Raw genomic sequence first — 19204 nt, forward strand, 5'->3', positions numbered from 1 at the left:
TGAGACTATAGTGTGCCAACACTATCATAAGCCATAGTGTGGTTCATAGCGGGTTACTTATAATGCACCATAATCATCATATCTGCCATGGAATTTTGCAGAGGCAAAGTTCCCTTCCAACAGTATCCTGACCTCGCAAATGGCTATGCGATACCCGGTTTTGTGAAGTACGCATGTCCTTCCATACTTCCTCGTTTTACTTGCAGTGCACATTTGCCTCAAAACCACGTCTCCGCATCTCAGCTGTGCTCTGCGGCCGCCGAGTTCGCAGTTTTTCAGAACTGCAACAGGGCAAACACACGCTCAAAGTCGTGTGCGCATACGACAGGCCTGACAGATGAGATATGATTTTACTAAGAGGTTTTCCGAAGGGGACCAGAGAAACACATCTGGCTCCACTCCTAATTACGTGTGACCTCATCGCCCATTACCTACAGTGGCGATGGAGCAAGGGCCAGCGCAGTGAACTCGTTGTGGGCTATTCCTATGACGGTGACCTTCTAGTTGCAAACACTGGAGAACATGCGTAGCAGAATCCGTCCCACACAAATTTTAATTTGAGACACTTGACATTAATTGATTAATTAACATTGATTAATGGCAGACACCTGTGTATCTGGTTGACTCCACGTCGCTTTTCTGATTGACGTTTTCTTTATTGCTTCATTTTATCCGGATGCCGACACTGCTCTTTCTTAATTTTGTTGCCGTTCTGTAGACTTTCTACAAAAAGGTGCATACCGGGTATAGACAAGAAATAGAGTTCATATTGAGTCCTTTTGGACGGCAATCTACCACTTCATTTTGCCTCTGTATGACTGTTTGGTGCAGGTTGTCCATGGAGGTTCCTTTAATGGAAAAGTTGTACACCGTTTGTCCTTTGCGATTCTACATGTAACAGTCCCGTAATCTGTAATCCGATTACTGACCACGTGGCTCACTCCGGGCAGAAACCCATACTCCAAGGAGAAGTTCCAGAATCGTGATACGCGATCTACACGAGCCACTCACAGCGCTAACGAATGGCCAGCGCGGCAAAAATGTCCGGTAAATTGCGCATGCGCAGACCGATCTTTCTTAACCTCCCCTCCGTTTTTGTTCGTGCTCCCCCCCCCCTCCTCCAGCTTCGCATATTCTTTTCGGCTGTTGGTTATCAGTAGACCTGCGGTTAGGAGTACATGTCCCACATGAGTCGACAGCACAGTTGACACTTGAGCCTTCTGTTCTTTTTTTTTTCTTTTGTCTTTTTCAAATAATAACCATGTTCAAGCATTTTGTCCGGCTTTCAAAGCGTATTGTTCTTTGAGACCGCCTATTCTGAGATGCTCCATCATATCCATCTGTGTACAATCCGCAGTAAGTGTCTTATTGAGATTTAAATCATTGAGAGATAGTGTTCTTCCGAAACGCTTCTATTCGGTGTTCCTGATGTCAGCAGCACAGTCGACACGGAGTGCTTCTCAGACGATATGCTTCTTCAAACCCATTGTCCGCGCACTATATCGCTTCATTTTCAGGAGGTCGGCTGCTCTGTGTTGTTCTGTTACGTGAGTTCACAGTACAATGTAGTATGCTAAGGGTGGCTGCTTTTCTGTGACACTATGCTTATTGAAGCATATATGTTTTGCGAGGCGTACCGTTGTGTACTGTTGAAAGCGTTTGACATGTAAACAAAACACGGGATATTGTTTGCAAGCTTACCCAAGCAGCAAGCCAATATTGGTCCAATATTGGACCAATATGGGCTGCCCATATTGCAAAGCCCATTTTGCGCCAACATCGCCAATATTTCTGTGATACCACCAACGGGAAGGCCGTGTAATAATAAAGCATTATCCGAATTAATATCCACCACTGACATTACTTCTCTCTTCTGTTTGCCTTCTGATTTTTGCAGATCTCATTTATCCATGTAGCATACAATTAAAGGAAAACACTGCATCGCCCCAAAGACGAAGAACGGATGGTACGCCCGTATTGCTGACAGACACAAGCAGTCCCACGCTGCGGAGGCAGGCAGCGTTTGAGCGGATGGCGTCAGAAGGTTACGTAACACGTGATTCCTCCCGTCAGGGTGAGCTAACTGACCACTGAGAGCCCAGTGCAACGCCAGTTATGTATACTAGAGAAAAAATAGCCGGAGCTCTTTGGCCGCACGTATAGCACATGTTTGTAACTCAAACGTCGCCATGCCAGTACTGGACAGCTGTTTCGGCCTTCTTGGGCCTCATCAGCAGTACGCAGGCTGGCAGCGTTTGAGCGGATGGCGTCAGAAGGCTACGTAACACGTGATTCCTCCCGGCAGGGTGAGCTAACTGACCACTGAGAGCCCAGTGCAACGCCAGTTATGTATACTAGAGAAAAAATAGCCGGAGCTCTTTGGCCGCACGTATAGCACATGTTTGTAACTCAAACGTCGCCATGCCAGTACTGGACAGCTGTTTCGGCCTTCTTGGGCCTCATCAGCAGTACGCAGGCTGGCAGCGTTTGAGCGGATGGCGTCAGAAGGCTACGTAACACGTGATTCCTCCCGGCAGGGTGAGCTAACTGACCACTGAGAGCCCAGTGCAACGCCAGTTATGTATACTAGAGAAAAAATAGCCGGAGCTCTTTGGCCGCACGTATAGCACATGTTTGTAACTCAAACGTCGCCATGCCAGTACTGGACAGCTGTTTCGGCCTTCTTGGGCCTCATCAGCAGTACGCAGGCAGGCAGCGTTTGTGCGGTTGGTGTCAGAAGGTTACGTAACACGTGATTCCTCCCGTTAGTGTGAGCTAACTCACCACTGAAAGCCCAGTGCAAAGTCAGAGAAGTATACTAGGGAAAAATAGCCGGAGCTCTTTGGCCGCACGTATACCATATGTTTGTAACTCAAACCTCGCCATGCCAGTACTGGACAGCTGTTTCGGCCTTCTTGGGCCTCATCCGCAGTACGCAGGCAGGCAGCGTTTGAGCGGATGGCGCCGGAAGGTTACGTAACACGTGATTCCTCCCGTTAGTGTGAGCTAACTCGCAACTGAAAGCCCAGTGCAAAGTCAGAGAAGTATACAAGAGAAAAATAGGCGGAGCTCTTTGGCCGCACGTATAGCATATGTTCGTAACTCAAATGTCGCCATGCCAGTACCGGGGAGCTGTTTCGGCCTTCTTCGGCCTCATCAGCAGTACGCAGGCAGGCAGCGTTTGAGGGGATGGCTTCAGAAGGTTACGTAACACGTGGTTCCTCCCGTCAGGCTGAGCAAACTCACCACTGAAAGCCCAGTGCAAAGTTAGAGAAGTATACTATGGAAAACAATAGCCGGAACTCTTTGACTGCACGTATATCATATATTCGTAACTCAAACGTTGCCAGTCGTATATGCAGTATATGCAGTATATATATATATATATATATATATATATAAGTGAAAAAAAGAAGCATAGGCTCTTTGGCTGCACGTTGAAGGTATGTTTATAAGTCCCAGACGACGCCACACCAGCATTGGACAGCTGTTTCGGCCTTATAGGCACTTAATCAGCAATGCGTAGGTGGGCGACGTTTGAGCGAGTGGCGTCGGAAGGTCACGTGGAACGTGATGTTCTCCCGTCAGGGTGAGAAACTCACCTCTGAAAGCCCAGTGCGAAGCCAGCAAAGTATTAAGCGAAAAAAAAAAGCATAGGCTCTTTGGATGCAGGCTGAACATATGTTTATAAGTCCCAAACGTCGCCACACCAGCATTGGACAGCTGTTTCGGCCTTATTGGGCCTTCATCAGCGATACGTAGGCGGGAGACGTTTGAGCGAGTGGCGTCGGAAGGTCACGTGGAACGTGATGTCCTCCCGTCAGGGTGAGAAACTGTGAAAGAAGTGAAAAAAAAAAGCATAGGGTTATAAACATATGTTCAACGTGCAGCCAAAGAGCCTATGTTTTTTTTTTACTTAATACTTTACTGGCTTCGCACTGGGCTTTCAGAGGTGAGTTTCTCACCCTGACAGGAGGACATCACGTTCCACGAGACCTTCCGACGCCACTCTCTCAAACGTCGCCCACCTACGCAGTCATTATTTGGGTCTGTGGAGTGCTGTCGCCGCTGGCTTACAGCGACTCGGCGTTCTGATCATGATCAAGGTGAGAGGCATATCAAGTTCTAGTAAGCCCACTAGGACTGTACTGCTCCCCCGTAGCGACTCTTCTGGAGTTTCAGGATTGTCCGCAGGGTGTGGCCCGTACAAAAAGCAATCTCCCTTTTGATCGTTGTTATCTGGTATGTAAGATAGAGTTTGTGTAAAACAGGCTACCTCCATAGGTAGTTATATTGCTTGATGACAATACACACATACATTTAATACCATGCCAATACATATATCTAAATAATCTCCCAAACACGTAATCAAGTCATTCTGTTCTGTGTAGTATAGCCTTCCTCATGTGCTGTTGTTGGTGGGATTGTGGCAGTGTGTAACTCCCACATTACCGAAGCTGTCGGTGACGAGGATGAGAGTATGTTGTGTCCTCAGACTCCGAGCGCTTGGTGATCGATGAGGACCATAAGAGAGCGCAAGAGGGTGATAGGGATATTCGCGCTTTTGTCGCTAAATGGACGGTCCTCAAGTTAAATTCGCTGTATTTTCTTTTCTTTCAATGTCTATGTTCAGTCTTGCAAGCTTAAACATCCGGGGGTTTAGCAGAGAGGCCAAGCAGGTGAGGTTGTCGATTGGGCAAAGTTGGCTGGTATGGAGAATCTCCTTCTTCAAGAGACTGGTTGCCTTTCCGGGCGCGTGATCAAGACCCTTGAAGATTCACATAGGCTAAGAGCTTTCTTCAGTCTTGGCTCGCCACATAGGGCAGGCGCGGGTACTCTAGTGTTCTCGTCGTTCCGGGGTGCGACACAGACACCGAAGGTGAGGTGACGGCTCAATTTTAACTGATCCCGCTAACATTCAGGAAGCAAAGCGTGAGCGGTGCACGGTACTTTATCTGGAATCACCTCGCGACGAAGCTGTTGTCAGCCGAGAGTGTCCATTGCACGCGAAACAAAAGGAGCATATTGACTCAGGGCCGCACACGCAAAATGACGTTTGTGCGTCTGTCTCCTCAATGACGAGGGCAAAGTGTCTCAGCATTGAAGTCCTCCCGGTTGAGTTCTACAAGCGCTTCGTGAGCGTAATTGGTTCTTGCATGCCTCGGGTTTTTAACATCTACTTATCCCAGGGGTTGCTATCCCCTAGTACGCAGAGTGTTGCGGTTGTTCTGTGCTTCGCAACTTGCAAACTTGCTTGCAAACACAAGCTTCGGAAACTGGAGATGCTTATATTTTACAGACCAGCGATTATAAAATAATAGTTAAAACTCTTCTGTTACGCGTTTCAGCTCTGTTGGAGAAGGTGCTATATCCTTACCAAGCATGTTCTGTCCCCGGCAGGTCCTCAGCCCTTCATAGAGTCGCTCTTCGCGATGCCATCCACTGGATTAAAAGTGGTCATCCCCCGCTGTGGTGGCATCCTTCGATCAATCCAAGGCGTTTGATTGTGCGCGACACAAATACCTATTCTCTCTGCTACGGCATACGGGCTCGCCATTGCTTGGGTGAGGTATGTGGAAACGTTGTAATAGGGGCGCTAGGAGCGTTGTCTCTCTCGCTGGCGGCCTGTCGTCCCCCTTTTATGTAACTTGTGGGGTCTGTCATGGATGACCTCTCTCTCCCGCCTTGTACGCCATCGCCATCAACCCTCTACACAAGAGACCGTGCTGGCTTCCTGTTACACTGGCACTGCCCAATGGATGCCCTCTACCTGTTTTTGCGTTCGGGGATGAAATCTGTGTGATCCTTCGCCGCGAGTGTTCCCTAGGGCCTGTTTTGAGGCGTTTGAAGATTACGGAGCTGTTTCAGGCGCAAGACTGAATAGATCAAAAAGTGCAGCACTGTTTTTGAACCTCCAGCCTTCCTGCAGAGCTCCTGTCCTTGTTCCAGTGAGGCAAGACGTCAAAACTCTTGGTGTGACTTTCGATTGCACAGGCATATCTAGCGTAAATTGACCACGTGTGTTTTATCGTTGCAGAGCTGTCCTGCGGCAGCTTAAGGTCGTTGATTTGCCCATCAGTTTTCGCGCTCACCTGCTAGTGACCTGTACTACAGTTGCTTGTGGTTCCTAGGAGTCGTTGCCACGCCGCCACCACTAATCGGTACTGCCGTCACTAGGCACGCGTTCCGTTTTTCTCGCGTCGCGATATTCCGCTTGCACCGTGCACGTGTCCAGGGCGTTTAGCGTTGTCGGTGGTGCTCGCCAAGTACCTTGCACATCAATCGTGCATTTATTTCGAGGCATGGTCTGATGTGGATGACTGCCTGATGATTGCCTGATGTTTATGATTGGTGAGGCAGTCCTGCCTCACCAATACAGTGACTCCGTTGATGTTGTAAGACATTTACGACCCAAGGTTCCTGACGCTGACATCCAGTTATGGGCTATCAGCGATTTTTATACGGCTATAAGGAAGTTGCAGTCCTGTCCCGCAGTCCCTGCGGTGGCGACGAAGCTGCCTTGGCGTCCATTCACTGCGGGCTAGCTAAATGCCCGCCGCGCCGGTCCTCAGTGGAAGATAACCCACGATGTTCTTCGTCTTCGCGAGCGATTGCGCCGTTTTCATATTTCTCGTACTCACAGTTGCCCGTCTTGCGGAATGTGTGAAACGGTCGAGCACTCTTTTAGGCGTTGTCACGTTCCTGTTTTTCCACGACGCACGTTAACGCAAGTAGTTCTGCTCTCGACTGTTCCCTGGGCCACCGTGCGGCTCGTAGAACGGTTGCCGGTTCCGCGCACTCAGCGTAAAGAATTTTCTTTATTAATTAAGGAGATAAAAAGAAACAGATATTAAGAAACAGGAACAAGGGCGGACACAGAAGACACGCTAACTTTCAACCAGGTTTATTACAATAGATGTGGAAGATCTTCATAGGCACATGCATCATCCGGTTATCCAATGGCAGCGTTATCCATACCAGGTTTTTGAGTTGATAAGGCCAAGTTGCTTATCTGTGAGAAGCGCTGTTGATTCGACTACGTGGCGTGTGTGCAGGTCCTTTGGAAATTTGATTGTTTTCGTGTCTTTATACAAGGGCTCACATCCACACACACCAACGTGATGTGCCAATTGGGAGCCAAAACCGGTATGGATAACGCTGCCATTGGATAACCGGACGATACATGTGCCTATGAAGGTCTTCCACGTCAGTTGTAATAAACCTGGTTGAAACTTAGCGCGTCTTCTGTGTCCGTCCTTCTTCCTGTTTCGTTGCATCGAGGGAATAGAATATATTACCTGCCGGGGTCGTCAAGGCAATATCGCTCGTGGTTCTGTTTCGGAAAATTTTCTGAATAGAGGCTGAATACTCTAACATAGTTGACTGCAGAGACCGCTGCACTGTCAAAACCAACTCTCAGGATTTTAACCTGAGGTCTTACAGGGATTCAAACGGTGCACCGTAGGTTGGACAAACGTTTAAAAAAAGAGCGACACTCTTGGATCTGTTCAAGCTTGCTCCGGAACCTGTACCGTAGTCTTCAAATGCTTGCAACACTTGCTCTAGGGAACTCTCCCGCGGAGTCTGATGGAGACATCGTCAACGGTGGACATTTATTTGGCAGCCTTACGATAACTGGGACAGAACGCAGTCTCTCAAGGAGGGGGTTGGTTGCAAGGGCATACAACGCGGGGGAGAGAAGGCATCCTTGTGAGACACTACACGTTACGTCAAACGAAGACTACATACCACCAGCTACGGAAACGACACTTTTTTGCACCTTTGTGTAGTACCTCAACAAAGTGCTCAAAACCATCGGCGATACCCGACGATCCTGACGTCACTTGACTATCTATTAATTGTATGTTTGTGCTCTTATTATCTTCTTTTTGTTTCCTTGCTTTGCAAGCGAGCCAAACGACTGGATGCTACCGACTGGGCGAAACCACCCGGTGGTTTGACAACGATACGGATGGGAGAGTAGCATCTTGGAGCTTGAGCTTGACGACAAATGATTTCGAATTGTACATGTTTACGCGCGGCTACGTCGTATTGAGCGATCGGACTTCTTCCGTCGATTCACTTTGGAACCAATACTTGATACCTGCAGGCATTTTTAATTTGCTCGATCGACCGCCAACACGGTAGGCTGGCGTGCAGAGAACTCGAACGCCTTGTGAACGCCATTGACTTAAAGGGACCGAAAAGTGAAAAATAACCCCCATATTTTTGCCCACTGTCGTGCACAACATCGTTGTTTGATAAGATACAGAAAGCATTACTTCTCAATTCGGCATATTTTTTATGTATAAATATTTTGAAGATTGCCGGAACATGGACGGTGCTGCCAGCGAACGGCGAAAAAGAGCAACTTGGGTTTCAGGTCCAGGGTTCCCAGGGATTGGTCAACCCTTACCACGTGAGAGTTAATTTTGTAAAGAACAAAGCTGACGCACATTATCTTACAGCTAAACGCCATTTTAAAAATGACGCTCACTTCCATAGTCTTTACGTTAATAAAGCATTCAGCTACTTCGCCGCTACGAGCTACGATCCGCCGCGCCATCTGCAAGGCCGTCTGTGTTATCGCGTTTATTGTTTACGTCGTGGGTGGTCGTGTTGGTCGCGCGAAGAGAAGTGAATGACATGTTCGTCGTGGTTGTGTCAATTATTCGAGAGACCTACATATGCCTGGTGTAGTTTTGGTGTTCCGGGATGCAAAAATCATGTTTGTTCACCATCGGCGGCGGGCGTTTTCTACCACAAGATTTAACAGGAGAGTGCGCGAAAGCGAATGTGGTTCGAAACACTCGGTTATTAGATGTAGCAGTCGTGTCGTGTGTGCTGTTCTCATTTTGCTGCCGATGACTACGAAGATGCCGTAGAAGGCGAATTGCGAAGACGTCCGAAGCACACTGATGCTCAGTACCCAGTGATTTTGCTTCACCGAGGTGACGAGTTCAACACAACGTCTTAGGTATGTACCATTCGTCACACATGTATAAATTATAATATAGCGACGACGTATTCCATTTCACTTATGTTATCCTACTTGTCCCGTACTCAACATTGTCAACATCAACAAATTTAATTTTAGGGGCCTTCCAGTGTTGAAGTGGCGCAAGACTGCTTCGTGTGTGTGTGATCCAGGCACTGAAGTTGACATGACAGAAATAGCTGAAAGCAGGTATGCAAAGTCCACAGATGGAAGCACTAGATTTGTTACGTGTTGCAGACTTTGCGACATTTTTTTTAGTCTTTGGACAGGTGCAGAACATTAGTATGACGTCAACAAGGGGAGAAGAAACCGATAAGAACTACTAGCTTGTTTGAAGGGTATAAGAATACTTCCTGTTGAGATGTAGTTATGACTTTATGACTAAGGAACGCTAATTAATTTTCTAGAGATGCATCCTCTACACTTGAATGCCCAGTGAAACAGCAAACGTTCGTTGTCTTTGAAGCCCCACTACTGGAATTGTTCAATGTGTGTCAGAGCTGCAGTGAGCCATGCAAGGTTACCACATCATATTGGTCCTAAATTTGCAGAGTTCCCCTATCTAGGACGCAACTGTCATTTCTCTTTATTGCTTTTCCGATCCTACCTTCTCGGAGATTAATGTGATTCACCATACACTGCATGGCACTGCCTTTCTCTATACTCATGCTTTCGGTTTCTTGTTCTGTTGAATAAATCTTCACTTGAGTTTGCAGCCATCACGCTGTCTACTGTGTTTGCCCCTCGTCAACATTGATGTGCTGTAACGGTATAGCACATCAACATGCCAACAACTTACCAACAATTACCAAACAACCTTGCCTAGTCCTACTTTTGGATGGAAACTACACGATGTGGTAACATCCACATATATAAAGTTTTAGTCGACGGAGATTTGCTGTTTTTGTACAACCTTCATTGTACATTTCTTTTGTCTCACTTAGCATGCCTGAAGAAATGTTCTGATCTTCATCAAGATGACAGGTCATTGTTTGATCTGCAGCATTATTGTTCCTGTAATCTTTTCACCAACAGAGAATACAAAAGTGAACAAATGGTAAAATATAACTAGCTCGTTAAATTCAAAAGGGAAAGACGAAACTGTTTATACTTCTCGTTTATTTTGTTGCAGGTTTTACAACTCTATCAAGTATGTCTAAACATCAGAGGGCAGGAAGTCCTACTCTGTTTCCTAAGTCCCTGGACAATAAAAAAGAAAGATATAGTTTGAGTTGTGACAAAATGTTGCTTCTGCTCTTATATTATATTTCAATTAAATGTTACGATGCATTTGTAGTGTACACTGAAGCCAGTTTCAATTTGCAGGGCTGTCAAAAGTACTTTACAAATGTACATCTGAATTACAGTAACAGAGAACTTATGCAATAAATTATTTAGCCATTTTGGAGCACTATGCACACCAATGGTGCATGGTTAACTTTGAACCCAGATCAAGAGTTAATAATACTTGGAAGTCAGCCCTCAAGTCCTTCTTTACAAATGTTAGTTGGTGACGTGATAATGAATCAGTTACAAGTACTCCGTTTCGCAAAGTTAAGTGTTAAATCCCAATCTTGGTTCAATTATTAGTTGACATTTGGAAACGTGGTCACTAAGAAGTATACTAAAAGGTTATGAACACAGTTCAGCTGAATGACACTGATGAAAATTATCTTACTTACTCCTCACATATACAATTGAGACATGAGTATAACCTACAAATACATCTATGCCCACAGGTTATTTAACCCTCCAGGAACAAACTAGTAATTATAATATGCTGTGACAGCAAACAAAAAGCAATGAGAAAAACTTGCAGCAAACAAGAAATGAAAATCTGCTGATAACGTTTTCTACAGGTCAACGCACTGATGGGAAAGCATCCCTAATAGCATGCATGACGCAGATCGAGATCCAGTGGAGTACTTTCTATTGTATTTTCTCAGAGCACCCCCATATCCTTCTTGTGAATGGCCGACAGGTGGTATAACGGAATTTCCTGCGGAAATAAGGGTTTTCCGTCCAGTTTGCCGTTCAAGTAGCGCGTAAAGACCACACGGCGCTGCCGTGTATGTTGCCATGCTCTTCGGTTTCTCGGATGTATGTAAAAGACACTTGCAGTACTTCGGTGTCAAGGCACAGTATTTCGAAATATTCGTTAGTTCTGATGCAATCGTCTGTCTGCTTTTCACACGCATTCTCTACCTCTCGGTAGCAAAAACCGTAGTATCCATCCGTAGTATCCGTCGGTTTGCATTTCACACATGAACACCTGCACGACGAAAAACCAGCGCTTGTTTCGGCTTGCACAAGTGCTTCTCCCTGATACATGGAATTTTCACAAAGCAGTCCATGTTCACGGCACGGTGAGCTACTGCTGAGGACGAATGTGACTCCGATTGATCTCTGGACGAGGAATCTTCTGCTGCGAAGAACACACTTTCCAGCACGCTAACGCACGAACAACAGTACTGTGTGCGCGACAGTTCTCGAATGTGAAATTCATGCGCACTCATGTTTAAGAGGCTCGACATTCTCGACGTAGAAAGTGGCCACGAATGCCCACTGCCATTTTCGTTTTCGCCGGATAAGCGCCCGGAAGTGCGCGTATTACATGCGTCCTCGACAGATGGCGCGGGGTCATGCAATTGTTGACAGACTGCACGGTTTCCTACTAGGTCCCTGGACATGCAATTATGGAAAATTCGATTACAGAAAAACTACAGCGACTTCAGCGGAGTTCTTTGATATTCGAACTTTTGAAGGTTCAAGCTTTTCGCTGAACATAAAGTTTCGATAGGTTTATATTCACTTTTCGGTCCCTTTAAACTGATGCCAGCTCTCATGTTCATGGCGACAGATACGAATTCACTTCGTTCAACTGCCGTCGCCATCACAGTAGCCTGTCTCGCTTCTATGTGTCTCCTGGAGTGCTGATGGTTTTCACGTTTCTGATTCCTATTCTGATCTTTCTTGCTCAGGTATAAGCACTCAAGTCATATCCACATCAGAAAAGCATCTGCATGGGCAAGCAACTCTGAGCGGTTGAAGGACCTTGATCTTACGACATACCAGATGCCATAAGTCCCTCTGTGACGGGTCAAGAGGCGCCTACGCAAGCAGAAAAGAGATATGGACCTGTTCTCTATCATGCTGCATCTGTCAGTGGGTCCACCTGTGCAGTCAATATACAGTTGCTCTACTGTGAAATCTTACGCTTGAGACATCAGCTATGAGTGAACAGAAAGTTGCTTCGCCATAGCACTCGAACTTCAGAAACGATGTTAATCTCATATGCGTGTGTGGCTGGCCTACAGCAAACTCCATATTTGTAACTTAAAAATGCCTATCCCCCTCCCCCCCCCCAAAAAAAAGAAAGCTTATTGTGTGACAGGAACAAACTTCCTCGTCTTCTTTTTGATTTCACTCGACAGGAACGAAAGACGACACCGGCAAACCAGCGGAGCGCGGAGGGGGAGAGGGCAAGTGAGAAATGGAAAGCCTTGCCAGCGTCACACGTACGTCGCCCAGGGAGACAACATAAAGCAAAGCGAAAAGCTACTCAACCGTCGTCCAACGATTACCACGACGCTAGGGGTCGCGTGAGTTTTTCGCAACAATAGAATTATCCTTCCGTTTTGATCCGGCTGTCAGGGAGTTGCAGTCGGGTCCCGCAGCCCGCGCCAGTACTCAATGGTCCACGAAGGTATTCTTCTCCGCGAGAGAACTACGCCGGTCTCACATCTCTCGCTCTGACGGTTGCCCGCCCTGCGGGACATGTGAAACAGCAGAGTACTGTTTTACGTTCTTTTTTATGCTGTTGCGCCTGTTAACACAAGTATTTCAGCTGTCGACTGTCTGCCTTGTTCTTATCAGTGGGTCGCACTGGAGGTCAGTCAGTTCAATTTCTTAGTCTATTCGGCAGGAACTTATTAACAACTGCTGGTAAGAACGCGCCAAAAATCTCCGTTTCAAGTCCCCTGGACTCTGAGGATCCTCACTCGAATTTCCTTGGGAGGTTACCAAACCTGCGACTCAACTAGACCGTTGCTTTTGGCATTGAAGGCACCATATTACAAATCGACCATGTAGGGTTTGCACGGAACTTTCGGTGGGAATGTACTAGTAATACCAATGCAGTAAAAACCAGACGCAAGGGCAGCTTTAGAGAGTCACCAGTGAAGACGAAGAAAGCAACAGATGGACGGACAGGGAACGTGGAACTTTCAACCAATTTTCATGTGTAAAGATTGGTAATGATCAAAGGTTGAAAGTTTCACATTCGCTGGCTGCGTTTGTGTTACCTTTGTCGTCTTCGCTGCAAATTGTCATGTGCCAACAACCCACCTCCCACCCCGCGGGGTTCCGAAAGCCTCCTTTGTAGAACTTAGGAGTTAGGAACTATATTTATTGAATAAGCGTAGCTGATGAGTCACTCATTGCTTAATACTGGACCGATGTCTCAAGAATGCTCACTGAAGAGAAAACCCTTGAATAGCGCCACCTGTGTACGAACTAGGTAGCCGAGAGTCATTCGTGAGACACCCGGTATGTTTAAGCTCAAAGCGGCATTTCGGAAGTCTCTTTTTCTCCCGATATCGTCAACCAGATTAAAACAGTGCGTTTGAAACCTTGGCACAAAGCTGTACGTATATATTGTTTCGGGTAACAGCTGCATTTCACTAAAGCAAAATGTAACAACACACGCACACATACGTAGGATGATGAGGACGAGGGCGATTCACCGCAGCTGAGGCAGGTACACTGCCCTATTGCACGTCCTGAGCGGATATAACGGAAATGTAACAAGAATATGCTAACTCTCTGCAAAGTCTGCTCCAGATATTCCGTTCTTTCGTTGAATACGACAATAGGTGGAGTTGACAACTGCAAGCTTATTTCCGTCGTGTTCATTCTTATAACCAGTCAATTACGCGAAACTTATTGTCTGCGTTTTTTCATTGAATTTTGTGAGTACTATTTACATCTTCACTGAGACATGGTGGCGAGTATTTTGTCAAAGTGTGTCAGTTTATAGGGCGTCAGCTACCCTATTATCTTGTGGTTTCGCTATTCTGCTCTGTACACATTCAGCCTATATGTCGACTCTTATGCCGCTTAACTCAGAAACTGTTTCAAAATCATCGTCTTACTATACTTCCACGACGATAGTTCATACTATGGCAGACTAGAGATTCAGCGCCCCTCATACCGCTATAATCAACATTGGTATTTCACTTTTCGAAACTCAAGTGTCGTCGTCACTACATACCGCTACGGTGGTGCCAGAGGCGAAGTCCCTGTGCGAGAGTTTGTACTCAGTATGTGTTTGAAACGGAGCGTCGAACCGAAACATTTTTCGGTTTGTTTCGGCTTCGGCTTCGGCCATAAAGGTTCGGTTCCGGTTCAGCTCCGGAGCTGAATCGGAGAGCTCACATATATCGATTCGATTAACCGGCTCAGAGGCTCTAAACCGGTTGGGACCCTGTTCGAGGTTCTCATATGCAACAAAATTATAGGACCCCATTCATCCTTTCCACGAGCAACGGGCAGCCAATCTAAGCAGACAGACTGCTCGAATCCCCCCCCCCCTCCTTCACCCTCCCACACGAAACCGATCCCGTAACCGAAGTTTTTATATCGGTTCGGATCTGGCTCAGCTCCAAGGTGGCGCAGTAATTAAGCTTCGATTCCGGTTGAGTTCCAGCTAAAAATTACGGTTAATTCCGATTTTCGGTTTCGTTCGGCGCTCTGGTTTGAACAACGCTGAGATGGCACAGGAAGCCTGCCCATGAAGTTGGCCATCCTTTTTTTTTAACAAATACACATGTTTTCGGGGTTTCCTTTGGATCTTTCCGGGAAGATTTCTGAAAAACCATTTTCTTGAAAAGTGTCGTTTCGCCAGGCTTAAAATAGGCACATGATTATACCAAATTGCTGTCATTGGTAATTTATGTTATTGGTTATCTTATCCTCCCAACAAGTTTAACGTTTTCGGGGCAAAGGGAGCTTTTTCGCTCGATACAATATTTCACAGAATGCTGCCACCAGAACCATTTAACTCAAGTGTCGTCGTGATCGCGTACCGCGAGGGGAGCGGCAGTGACGAACATTTTTATTCTAAACGCATCCGCCACACCAGCAAAGTTGGATAACTGGCACTGATGGTATGTAGCAGTAGCTAGGCTCGAATTTCGCGTTTGCGGTGATTGCCGCCGTAATTCTACACGATTATGGAAATTTTTAGGGGACTTGATTATTTCATGGTTGGTAACCCGAACCTTGTGATTGCGGGAGACGGTCATGGGAGTGGAAACAGGCCTGTAAACTAGGGCCTGTTGCAATTAGTTGGCGGCCTAGGACTCATAGATGCATTTTCGCACATAAATCCTGGAGTTTACCAGTACACGTGGTGCAATGCTCAGGGTGCACATAGCCGACTTGACCGTTTGTTCGTTTCTCCTTGTTTGGGTAGCCACGTTTTGAAATGTGATGTGCTTCCCCCTGGAGATCTTTCTGACTATGAGGGTGTGCGTCTCTCGCTCACTGGGTTGCGAGGTTCTCGCTGCGGATCCGGCTGTTGGAGGCTTTGTGCCGAGCTACTGCGAGACACAGAACTTCGCAACGACGTCAAAGCGTTCCTTGTTGATCGGAATGGTGGGAAGAGAACAAATTAGGAGCCGCGAGACTTTTTCGTCAATGGAGAGCTAGGCGTGCAAGGGAGTGCCGGGAGGAATTTGTGCACCTCCTGCAAGTGCTGTCTATTTCGCGCCATCCTGGGTAGCGAGGCCCAGGCAATGATCAAGCCATACAGGACGTGCTAGGGAGGCTAGCCTCTCTGAGGTTACGTTTCTGGGACCAGTTTGCGGCAGCACAGACTGTCGAGCGCTGGTCGCGAGAAGCATATTGCTCTCGACTTTTGCTTGGCCGTTACCTCCGTCGGCCTCCCAGAGCCATCGAGCAACTTGTTGCAACCGACGGTTCGGTTCAGGAGCACCCTGATGGAGTTCGATCACTGCTGCGTGATCATTTTATGGCGCTTTTTGACTCCGTGCAGCCTGCCGACGTCGAGGGTCGAGCTTTTTTGCCGGACGCACGACGTATCGAGCTCAGTGCAGCTCCGTTCTCTGTGGACGAATATACTGCCGCCGTCAAAGCTCTTCACACAGGAAAGTCTCCCGATTCCGATGGCCTCCCAGCTGAATTTTATAAATGCTTCTGGTCCACTCTTCGGAGGTCTTTGACAGTTCTGTTGAATCAGTGCTTGGCACGACGTCTCCTCTGTCCGTCCATGCGTGAGAGCATTGTCACCTTGTTGTGCAAGGATGCTTCCAAAAAACAAGACCCAAATGCCTATCAACCTGTTTCACTGCTTAATACTGACTACAAAATTTTATCAAAATCGATTTTGCAACGCATCTCTCCAGTTCTTCGTACAGTCATTCCTCCTTTCCAGGCCTGTGCTGTCCCTGAGCGGTCCATCACGCTTCATACGCAGGCTTTAAGAGACGCCTTGTACTGGGACATAGTCGGCGGCTACCTTGTGTTTTAGTGTCGTTTGACCAAAGGAAGGCCTTTGATCGTGTGCTTCATGAATACATGTACCGTGTGTTGGAGGCGAGTGGGTTTGATCACGAGATCATATCCTGGTTTCGGACACTGTATGCTGGTGCTTCAGCTTTCATTGGTGTCAATGGGGGTACCTCTGCTAACTTCCCCATAAAGGTGGGTGTCCGCCAGGGCTTTCCCCCTCACCGGCACTGTATGCCTTAGTGTTCAGCCCGTTTTTGGAGTCCCTCGCATCCTCGGTTGCATCCCGGATGCTTGCCCTCCCGGGCACATCCGCGTTATCGCTTTTTGCGTATGCAGACGACCTATCTCTCATCCTTACCGACGAGGAAGATATCGGGAATGTTCTCCAGGTAATTGCAAGCTACGCTAGGGTTTCTAATGCACAGATCAATAGAGATAAAAGCGCACTACTTTTCGTCAACCTCATCCCGTCGTGCTCCGCACCCTTTGGTATTCCTGTGAAGAATGCCATACGCGTTCTTGGGTATGATTTCCTGCCTTCAGGAATATCTCCCAGTACCTGGGCACGTGTCCATATGAGTAGTATTCCTGTGCTCCGGGACTTGAAAGAGCTCGTACTCCCCATTACCTGCAGAGCGCGCCTTGCTGCGTCTTGGTTTCTGAGTAAATATTGATATTTAGCCAATATATCCATCCCTCCGCGGACTACTCTTCTAGGCCGCTACACGTGCGGCGTTTCAGTTTATCTGGGGCGGTTCTGCAGAATGGGTATCAAGAGGTCGTATGTATCGGCCTCGTGTAGATGGCGGCCTTTTGGTGCCCGATTTCAAAGTGAAGTGCCTTGCCTTAGGTCTGCGCGCGATCTTTCAGGGTCTCCTAGAGCAGCGGCATCCTGCTCAGGGTCTGCTAACTTTTCTGTTAGGACCCGACATTCGTTTTGTTTTGTTTTTGTCTGAGCTGACACACACTCGCCCGCGCTCAGAGTGCGTGGCTCCCCACCTGAAGGCATACGTTGTGGCAATGCGCAGCCTGCGAGCTCCTTTCCCTTTTGATGACATAACATCATGGCCTGTGCGGCGCCTTTACATGGCACTTCTTGCGCTTAATCGGCCACCCCCGAACTCTGCGCGTATTCAGCACCACATAGCGTGGCGTACGTCCCTCCCTGCCTGGTGCCGTGGATAGTCCTTCCGGAAGCGCTTGGCGACGTATCACGGCTGGCAGGTTGGACGCTCGTCGAGCGAATCTCCAGTGGAAGCTGGCTCATGGTGTCCTCCCGCTACGTCAACGTTTACACCGCTTCCATATTTGTCGCACGGATCAGTGCGCGTCTTGTGGCATTTCGGAGTCACCAGAGCACTGCTTCCTTCAGTGCCAGATTCCGCTGCTCCTGTGGAGCAGAGCGGCTGTTGTTTTTGACCTTCCAAGAGTCGAATGGTCCACTGTAAGATTCGTGGAACCGTTGCCGGTGGCAGCAAGGGATCGGAAACATTTGGGGTGTTTGATTGCAGAAATACATTTCCAAATTTGGATACGCCGGTGCAGGTTGGCCTTCGGTGACCCCGATTGTGGGAGCGTAGGTTTGTTTCAGGCAGTTCGCACTAGACTACGGGCGCTGATCACCAGGGAACAGGCAGTGCTCGGCTCAGTCGAGTGATCCCGTCGCTGGCTCTGCTCCACTCGCATCTTTCGCTATGATCAAGGTGAGTGGCACATTCTGTTCTAGCCAGTTTGCTAGACTTGTACTGTCCTCCGTCGCGACTCTCCCGTATATCATAGATTGTTCGCGTGGCAAGGCCCGTAGAAGCAGCAATATCCCCTAAGAGCGTTATATTCTGCCTTTCAGCATAGCGCGCGTCTAGTGTAAAGGAACCTACCTCCATAGGCAGCTCTCCTGCTTGATGACAATACATGTTCCAGTTGCAGTTCTTCGTTTTGAGGGCGAAAGGGCTAATATTTTTTAAATGTGATGTGGGCAAGCTTTCGCTTGTCCTATCCTACGGTTGCCGATCGATCGTGCAATTAAAATCACCAGCAAATATCAGGTTTTGGCTGCTCTCTAGGCAATCAAAACCTGATACTTGCTGGTGATTCTAGTTTGATGGTCGACCGCCAACACTTGAGGCAGGCGTGCAGAGAACTGCAACGCCTATTAAGCGACATTGGCTTAACTGACGCCTGGTCTCACGTTCATGGTGACAGATACGAATTCACTTGGGTTAACTCCCGTGGCCATCACACTCGGCTGGATTGCTTCTATGTGCTTCCAGGAATGCTGAGTTCTTTCTGTGGGTGGAACACGAATCCGGGCCGGGGACCTCACTGATCATCATGGGGTCGTTTTATCTCTGTCAGGGCCTGAGGAGTTTTCGCTCCAGTCCCTCCATTTGGCGATTGAACGTGTCTTTGCTAGACGACCACGAGATTAAAGAAGGCATGCAACATTGGCTGTCGGAAAAATGTTTCGTACCCGATTTTGGGTCTGATCACTGGGAGGCTTTGAAGCTGGGAGCCGCCGATCGCTTTTGGTGTTGGGGTACACGGCGCGCGCGTGAACACAGGGAATGTAGAGACGCACTCAGGCAGGTCTTAGCTATTCTACGCCACCCTGGCTCTTGCAGCCATGACACTGCATCTGATATCGCGGATGTGCATAGGCGCCTGATGGCTGTG

Source organism: Ornithodoros turicata, unplaced genomic scaffold (assembly GCF_037126465.1).
Source record: "Ornithodoros turicata isolate Travis unplaced genomic scaffold, ASM3712646v1 ctg00001338.1, whole genome shotgun sequence".
Taxonomy (NCBI): Eukaryota; Metazoa; Arthropoda; class Arachnida; order Ixodida; family Argasidae; genus Ornithodoros; species Ornithodoros turicata.